General features: G+C 46.6%; 1 long non-coding RNA gene across 1 annotated transcript; it reads left to right on the forward strand.

Annotated features, from left to right (window-relative positions):
• Positions 1-667: 667 nt before the first annotated feature.
• LOC142785412 (uncharacterized) lies at positions 668-8,737 on the forward strand. Its single transcript, XR_012888952.1, has 2 exons — positions 668-836; positions 8,336-8,737. It is a non-coding gene; the product is annotated as an uncharacterized LOC142785412 (long non-coding RNA).
• Positions 8,738-9,881: the final 1,144 nt, after the last annotated feature.

Below are 9,881 nucleotides of genomic sequence, written 5' to 3' on the forward strand. Positions count from 1 at the left end.
TAGACCAGTGCGGCGGGGCTTTCGAACTAAACCTCAGTTGGTATTATGCGCTTGTCCGTGACTTTTCTATTACTGTTTATTTATCGCGCTTGCATTTAAAACCACCACGAATCACCAACCCACCCAATCCATCATTTCGACAAGTGAATTATTCTGTGTAACTGCTTCAAAGTTTTTATAGACGGCCGTTCTGCCTTCTCTAAGCCTGCTCCAAATTGTATTTCTATATACTGCAAGCCTGCTACAAAAGGCTATTTCGCCTTCTCCCAGGTTCCTACAGAAACTCATGTACCCTCTTCCACCCCTGTGTAATTATTGAGATCGCTTCGTTTTTATCATATGCGCGAAAGCTGCACAAGTAGTGCAGCACAATGAATCCTGTTTCTTTTCAACCATAACAATTGTCATGACAAACCACATCCATCACTAAATGGGCGCTTTCATCATAGTCGCATGGTGCCCCAAGCGAATGCAGTGTCGGCTTTGCAATACTTGAAAACTGACGTCACTTTCTTAAAAAATATCTTACCTGTTTTATTAGATGTGGTATCTGTGACCAGGTGCAACGTCATCAAGCATTGCAGTGACTACGCATGCGCAAGCGTGCCCTGCCTCTGTACAAATACACCGGCATCATGCAATAAAGGGCTTTTGCAATGAAGGACTGTCCACATGGTGTCAGAAGTGGTTCGTTTGATACCACCGTAAGTCGGCAATGAATGAACCCACCGACCGGCCGCAAATGCCCGTCGCGAGAATGGCGTCAACGCTGCTGCAGCCACCGAGGCCACTAGACTTGTCTGGGGACATGTTTATCAACTGGACCACATGGAAACGTGAGTTTGACCTTTTTGCTACGGCGACGGGACTGAGCCATCAGCCTAAGGATGTTGAAGCCGCATTTCTTTTGATGACAATAGGCGAAAACGCGAGAAGAACATTCTATACTTTGAAGTTCGACAGTGAAGGCGATAAAAAAGACCTCGGAATTATTTCAGCAAAGTTCGAGGCGAATTTCAGGCCGTCTGACAACCTCACCTTTGACAAATTCCGATTTGGCTCCAGGGACCAACGAGAGGGGGAGTCGTTCGATGACTGGCTTAAGGAGCTGCGAATCCTCGCGGGGAGATGCGAATTCGGTCACTTAGAAACAGCTGATTCGGAGCAGAATAATTCTCGGCATCAAAGATAAGGATTTCTAGCAGAAGCTTCTCTCGGAAAACCCCTCGTTTTCAAAAGTAGTGCAAATTTGCCACGCAAGGGAACATGCAAAAGTACAGCTACTAGGAATCAGAGCCAGAACGGACAACCCGACAATTGCCGCAGTCACAGAAAATACAACGCCTTGCACGCGCTGCGGTCTTGAAAAACATCAATATGGGAAATGTGCAGTGCAGGACAAACGCTGCAACAATTGCGGCAGAAGCAATCATTTCGCCCGTGTGTGCCTTCAGCCAAAGCGAACGCCTAGATCGACCAAGTAAAGCAGTTCGTTTTGGGAGTTGAAGACGAGTATTTTCTACAAGCCCTAGAAGCGTATGCTATATCCAGTGAGGACCGTTGGTGGGCGGAAATTGTTATCGCAGGTTCAGCGGTTGAATGCAAAATTGACACGGGAGCTAAATGCAGCGTCATGCCTGAGGCGACGTTTAGGATACTAACTACGCAGTCGGCGCAGCCATGCTCGACCACCTTGCGCGCCTTTTTCGGCCACAAGCAAACAGCGTTGAGTAAAATCAGGTTACCGACTTCGTACATGGCTCAGACTTGTGAAGTGAAGTTTTTCATCGTAACCCAGTCCGTGCCAGTAACAGTGAGTGGCAGTGTTGCAGAGCGCTTAAGACTAATATCCCGCGTACGCGCGGTCGATGCCCAGCCAAGCCAGGACCCAAGTGCCGGTTTTGAAAATGTATTTCAAAGCCTCGGGGAACTGAAGGGTGTTTCGTACCACATCGAGCTCAAGCCAGGTGCACGAGGCAGCATCAAGCCAGCTCGGCGAGTTGCGGTTGCTCTTCAAGAACGCGTGAAACAAGAGCTCGATAAAATGGAGCGTGACCTCGTCATTGCAAAGGTAACTAAACCTACTGCCTGGGTAAGCCACATGGTCACAATAGTTAGGAATGACAAAGTGCGCATTTGTTTAGATCCTTCGGACTTAAACAAGGCCATACTGAGGGAGCACTATCATATGCCGACATTAGATGTAGTTCCGTGCCTGCATGAGGCAAAGTACTTTTCAACGCTAGATGCATCTTCAGGATTTTGGCAAATTAAGCTAGACGAAGAAAGTTCATTATTATGTACCATGAGCACTACCTACGGCCGCTACAAATTTCTGCGCATGCCCTTCGGAATTGCCTCGGCTCCAAAAGTCTTTCAGCGGGCAATGCATCAGGTAGTTGAAGGCCTGAGTGGTGTCGCCATTGTAATGGATGACATTCTCGTATAGGGAAACTGTCGAGAAGAGCATGACAAAAATCTAGCAGCTTTGTTCGCAAGCTGCAGAGAGCACATCCTAAAGCTGAATGAAAAAAAGTGCCATTTTTTGCAGCCACAAGTTCGATACATAGGTCATATCCTCACGCAAGAAGGACTTTGCCTGGATCCCGGGAGAGTAGACGACATCTCGCAAGTGCCACCACCACAAAACTGTAAGGAACTGCACGTTTTTCTCGGAATGGTGAACTTTGTGGCGCGTTTCATCCCCAACATGTCTTCACTATCTGCACCCCTTCGGGAGCTATTGAAGAAGAACACGGCCTGTGTCTTGACACAAGAGACCGAAGAAAGCATCAATACACTTCGCGCTTGCCTAACAAAAGCACCTGTTCTCGTCTATTTTGCGAAAAGTGTTCCCTTGACGTTGTCCGTGGATGCAAGCCAGAAAGGGGTAGGGGCAGTTATTTTGCAAAATGGACGCCCAATCGCCTACTCGTCGCGTTCGCTTACCGAAGCACAAAAGAAATACGCCCAAATCGAGAAAGAGCTGCTAGTCATTGTTCAAGGGTGCGCAAGGTTTGAAGACTACATCCTAGGGCAGCCAGAGGTAATCGTCGAATCCGATCACTGCCCTCTAAAGTCAATATTTAGAAAACCACTATGTGAGTGCCCGTTACAATTGCAGCGTATGAGACTGTCCCTTCAGAGGTTTCCTATAAAAGTGATTTACAAACCAGGAAAAGAACTGTTCCTAGCCGATGCACTCTCGCGTTTTCCTAACCAGAAGGAGCTGAAAGAAGAATCACTGAATTTTTGTGTGCACGCTCTCTCTTCTCTTCCAGTCTCTGATCGGTAACTGCAGGAAATCCGGGAAGAAGTACTCAAGGATGCAACAATAACCGATCTGTGCAGCTATTCAAGCACAGAATGGCCCGAGAGCAAGCTTGAGGTGTCTGAAATCGCACGAGCGTATTGGAACTATCGCGACGAACTTCACGTCGAAGATGGTCTTCTCCTAAGAAGCAACAAGTTGGTCATTCCGCCGACAAAAAGGCAAGAAGTACTTCGTTTGCTTCACGCGGCACACGAGGGTGAAAAAAAGATGAAGGCAAGAGCCAAAGTGGTTATGTACTGGCCGGGCATGTCGGCGGATATTTCAGCTCTAGCGAAGGCGTGTCAACTTTGTCAAAAGTGCAAGAGCAGGAACGCCAAACTACCAATGCTTAGTCCCAATATACCTACTTTGCCGTGGGAAATAGTCGGAATCGACCTTTTCTACCACGACGGCGATGAGTACCTCGTTGTGGTAGATTTCTATTCTTTTCTTTTCGAGATCAAGCAGATGCATCGAACTACGACAAAAGCAGTGACAAACGCGTGCACGCAAATCTTCTCCACGCACGGCATACCAGCAAAGATATGCAGCGATAATGGTCCCCCGTTCAATAGCGCGTGCTTCAGTATTTTTTCAACGCAGCTGGGCATCACCCACGTGACGTCCAGTCCGCATTACCCTCGCGGTAACGGCATGGCTGAAAGGGCCGTCCAAGAAGCAAAGAAACTACTGAAGCAGTGCCGGTTTGGAACACTGGAGTTCTACAGCGGCCTGCTTGAATGGAGAAACATGCCAAGGGATGATCGCCTAAAGTCACCCGTCCAACGGCTCATGGGTCGACAGACGAGGACCAGTCTGCCCGTACTAGACTGCCACCTCGAACCCCAAACCGTGCCGACCGAAGTCGTCCGAAAGCGGCTCGGCGAAATACGGCGAAAACAACGCGTCTTCTACAACAGATCAACGCGGAATCTACCGGAAGTGCACAGTGGGTCCACAGTATCGGTTTACGATACAACAAACAAGACCTGGGCACCAGCAGTCGTCATGATCCCGGAAAGTACACTATGCTCTTATATTGTTGCTACTGAGAACGGCCAGCATCTACGACACACGAGAGAACACCTCTTGTTGTGGTCTTTCTGTAACCACGTGACATTTCCTGGTGGAGGTGCTCATTGCAGTGCATACCACACTACCTATTACCTTCACCAGAAAATGTCACGTGATAACAGAAAGACCACAAAGTCTGTTCACAGGAACAGCATCACTGGACGTCGAGCCGAACCGAACGTTAGACCACGAGCACAACAAACAGTCCTTTTCTTTTTCACACAATGGCACATACTCGCATTGGCATAGTTCAACCTCGTTCCATGCCTGTGGCAATATACAGGTTTTCTTTTTTTGTAGAAAATGACTTGTCTTAGTGCTGTAAGATTGCTAGATGTTAGATCGAAGGGCTCAAACCGTCTAAACCATCAGAAAAAAGAAAGTCATATATGACTATTTTCTGTGAGTCCGCAACCAGCCACGTTAAGAATTTGTATAAAGAGACAAGCGAACTCAACTTGAAATCCACAGTCTCGTTAGAGAGTCACGCGATCCCAAGAGCTGTTAACGTCTCTTCTTCTAATCGAGAGTCATATACGTGGCATAGGAGCAGTCGTCAATGCGATTACGCATATATCTTTTTTCTGTTAATCTCTTGCTGAGCTAATTACCTTTTTTCTTTGGACATCTTTCGACAGTTGCCTTTCCAGATAAGATTTCGATCTCCAAAAGCCGTGGAACACCCGTTGTTCATTGGGGCGTGGAACCGGCTCTGCTATGGCGGTGCCATTGAACAGTCGACTGTTTGATTTGTAATACAGGTCAATTTTCAGAAATGTTATCACGTTTACAACATTGTTGCATTGCCGGGTCCACATCCTGCACTTTTCGCACAAGTTTGTTCTTCGCATTCGAAGAACCGGGCGCCTCCTCAGGTTACACTGTAGTGTGGTTTTAGTTTTTATAATTTTATTATTGTTTTTACAGTGTGGTTCAGCTGAATTCTCTACTAAAAGAACTATAAGTGGAGAATAGCAATGTAAAAACAAATTACTATCTAAAGAAAACCATCAAGCCGAGCAGCAGGTCACTGTAGCTGAAATAACTACTTAAGTATCCTTGAAGTCACAATAGTTAAACTTGAAAAGCAGGAAGCAGTAGTTGCAAACTGTCCAACAGGAATGGAGCAAAGGTGGTTCGGGATAGACAGTCTGAGCGCTAAGCTTTGTAATATTGGAAACAGGAGCGGGCGCAACAACCTGGTATACATGGCATAATGATAATGATGAACATGAGAGGGCTAATAAATATGAAGCCAAAGTGGCAGAGTTGTGCGAAATTCACTCAGGTATAAAGCACGTCACCTAGAAAAATTTAATCCAAATAAAAAACGCCCACCAATAGCTAGATTTTGCAGCTACAAAGAATATGAAAGGATTGCAGTTATGGCAAAAACATTCAAAGGCACCAACATTAGCATTTTGGAAGACTTTTAAGAAGCGGTGCACACGAAAAAAAAGACGCTGTGGAATTATGTCAAAGAGCACCACAATAGGTGTGCTGAAGTAGATTGCGTGATATGTGGGTTTTAACGTCCCAGAACCAGGATATCGATATGAGAGACGCCGTAGTGAAGGGCTCCGAAAATTTTCACCACCTGGAGTTCTTTCACGTGCACCAAAATCTGAGCACACGGGCCTACAGCATTTTCGTCTCCGTCGAATATGCAGCCGCTGCAGCCGGGATTCGATTCTGTGACCTGCGGTTCCGAACCGAGTACCTTACCCACTAGACCACCGCGGCGGGCCGTTTTTAATTTTTATTTATCATCAATTATAGAATCACGCAGGTATATATTTAAACAGGTAGCGTAACTTCCTACTAAGCCCATGTTTTCAGTAGTTGGTGGCTCCTTGCCTCGGTCACCATCTACGTGTGGAAAGGACCACTAACAGCTAAAGAAATTAAATAATTATGACGTCACAGCCGAAAGCGGTGGTGACGTCGTTCATGCGCCCTGCTTAGCACCGAACTGTAAGTTTTCCTAATTGCTGACCTTTTACTTGCCGTTATAAATACGCGAATATATCGTGCCTTTATTGCTTGCCAATTGCGTGCGCGAGAAAAAAGAAAGGCCAACGAGAAACTTTAGGGAAGCAAGATTGGTTCATTAGACAAATTTTGTACCTGCAGAATACACCGCGAACTTTGCAGTTGAAATTGTGACACAACTGTCTACGACCCCAACGTACAATAGTTCGGAAACTCCCGCTGCCCGAACGTAAAAAAATTACTACAGCAAAAGAGCAGCCTTGACAATATCGCTTTGGCAACCATATAGTACAGTGTCTCGTTGCTTAGCGTGTCGCATTCACCGTCACCAAAGACGAAGGCACGTCGGCCATGTGCCCGCGAAAGCTGTCCGAAGTCACAAGAGCGGTTATCTGCACTACATCTAGTGAGCAATAGTTCAGCTCTGAAAAGTCACGCCAGTAAACAACTCATAAGCAAATAGAAAAATTGTGGAAGGTACGCGCAAAACCACCATGCAAATGGGAGCGATGCGAGGTTGACCCGGTGATACGCTGAAATAAATATAAGCGCTGATGGTAGAATCGCACTTGTGGCTTCGTTTATTTGTTCTGGTTCGGTTTTATTTCGAAGGATAGAACAAACCCTTTTTAACTTCGTGACCCGATTTGAAATGGTAAGCCTAAAAAATTATGGTGGTGAAGCGGAACCAATGAACATTTGGGGATTTTTGTTTCGTGAGAAAGCAGCTCCAAGCCACACTAACACACACAGAGCCTGTGTTACGAAGATTAGACAAATCCGTGTGCTACCCATCATTCCCATGCTCGCTGAAGCGTTGCAGCTCCTGGAGACACTAGCGTCAGGGTTCCCTCTGATGTATACTTAGGACACTCTATGGTAGACGTTCATCTGGGTGATTTGACTTCTATGTCACCGCTATACCACTGAGAGCCCTACAACATCACGATCATCATCATCAGCCTGACTACGTCCAATGTGGAACAAAAGCCTCGCCTATGTTCCGGCAGTCAATTTGGTCATGTGCTTGCTGCTGTCATTTTATAACCGCAAACTTCCTAATCTCATGTGCCCGCCTAAGTTTCTGTCTCCCTCTAACCCGCTTGCCTTTTCTGGGAATCCAATGCTATAACGGTGGTCAAAGCAATTTTGCTGCTGCAGCAAAAAAAAAAGGACAAAGCAGGGCAGGCACACAATTTTCACCCCGCTTACACATATGTGGCCACGTTTTAAGCCGCGTATATCGGTCGTGCTGTATCGTGCGCCACACTCCACCGCTCCAGGCATAAGAGTTTACACCTGTAAGTAATGTAGGACAGATACGCGCCGATGTACTTTCCTCTAATCGTTACGTAAACAGGCCCTGCAATCGTCGAGTTTGGTCACAAAACCTTTGCCGCTGTAAACGATCTTGCACACCATGCAGCGACTAACACCAGTCGCCAGACCACGCGTTGGCCAAAATATGTCTGGCTGCAAATGACTGGTCATAAAGCGACTGCTTTGGCTAAGCCCCTATTTGGGCGCGTTTTTGTCGTGTGACCACAGTGTGAATCGTCGAACCAATCAGGACCACAGGAACAGGAAGGCATGTAGCTGATGTTGTTGGTCATTAATGGTACGACCCGATTATTAGCAGACATGGATTCTCTGCGGCGACCAGTGTAAGTCACCATAATGTGTGAACACAGGTCTGCTTGAGTGACCATTCGCTCTTCAGCCGCAGACGGTCGCGTAACGGGTGTTAGTCGCAGCTGTTAAGGAGCGTCAATTCCAAGCCAAATCATCTGCAGCTGTATTTCTGCGCGTATTGATGTTGCTAAAGGTTGCTCAATGACAGCTAACACATTTTGCTTATAGAGGTAAATAACAGCCCGCAAACACACTTCCACTGCTTACACGATAGGGCAACGTACATACAAGGCATTGTTCAATATTACCTTGATCTATGTGCAGGTATGTCACCAGAGCGGTGGACCACGTGTCCCGATACCCGGCCTTGTTGGACGAGTTCGCCAGGAGCGCCAAACTGAACCAAGTAGAACTAGCGGTCTTGGTATGAGACCGCCTGAGCCAAATACGATCCCTTCATGGATTTATGCGTGTCGCCAGAGTCGTGAAAAAACGAGTGATCTGCCATCCTACCGACAACGGCCGAACGCAGTTGGACGACCTCAATGAGGACTGTTGGAGTCACGTTCGACGGTACCTCGCAACCGACGACATCATGTGCGGCGCGTAACTGATCGATAAATTGTGACCAGAGAAGAAGCTCGTCTCAAAGAAGGCCTTGGGGCAACTGACGAAAGATTCGCAATCAATATGGCTAATAAATGTGCAAAATTCTGTGAAGTCAGAGACTTATGGTGTAATTTTCCCCTGATATTTCGCGTCACTTACTGGAACTCGGAACAGAACTGAGTGAAATCGCAAAGCCAAAGAAAAGCTGCAGCTTTCTTGGTGGATAGGTTTTCACAATTGTAAAATACCTTTATAGAGGTATATAGGCCCCACAGTTTTTGCATTTTTTATTGAAAAACAACGTAAATGTGTACTAATAAGAGTAATATGAGCAGAATAACGGGACGGCGTCACTCACGCCTGCGAACCCGACAGGAGGCGATTCAAGGTGGTCGCTATGGGAAATAAAGTGGACAGACCGCACTGGTAACCGAACCTGTTGGCATTGCAGCCTCGCTACCGTTGATATACGATTGATACATAGTGGAAGCTCATTGCACAACACTGGCCGCTCGCGATGACATGGCGAGAGAAGAACGCAGAGCACGGAAATCGGCAGCCTACAGCTCTGCCCGAAATAGCATCATTATCTTTAAACTCCTGTGGAAGACATATGAAAAATAAACCAGAAAGAACACCACTGATGTGTGCTTCCCGTGTCGGCGGCAACATCAAGCACTCTGCCATGCATGTCTTAAAAAAAGGCGTAGAGAAAGCTAAAAGAGTTCGCAGTAAAACATTGCCCTTGCCTAATTGTTTTCAGGCAGGATGGATAGCTTGGAGAGGTCTGCAACTAGTATTAACCATCGCTCTGATATTTTTATTTAAATCAAACTTTAGTAAATTTCGCAAGTTGGTTGAATGGGAATCTTATCATGTTTTATGAATTTAGCAAGAAAATACGAAGGCGTTATCAAAACAATAAAGAAATAAATTATTTGACTTTTAATTTTGAAGGAGCATTTGCGAAAAAAACAGTTTCGATGTAAAATGGTAGCAGCAACAATTCGCCTCGGGTGAATAGTTGTGAGGCAGGGGTCGGCCGCCGGCGCGACAGCGGTCACTGCTGCGCACCGGCTGCGTCGACCATCTCTGGGCCGTCCGGGAAGCTGAAGATGCCGCTCGGGTCCGAGGACTTTGAGCAGTCACCTGAGATACTGCCATCATTTTCGACGGAGGGTGGAAAGGACAGGGGTTAATTTACTGTCCCCTCCACCTCGTGCGAAGGAAACTGCTGAGCTTTCAATAAAGTTTATTCATC

The sequence above is a fragment of the Rhipicephalus microplus genome, unplaced genomic scaffold (genome assembly GCF_043290135.1).
Source record: "Rhipicephalus microplus isolate Deutch F79 unplaced genomic scaffold, USDA_Rmic scaffold_21, whole genome shotgun sequence".
In the NCBI taxonomy this organism is placed as follows: domain Eukaryota; kingdom Metazoa; phylum Arthropoda; class Arachnida; order Ixodida; family Ixodidae; genus Rhipicephalus; species Rhipicephalus microplus.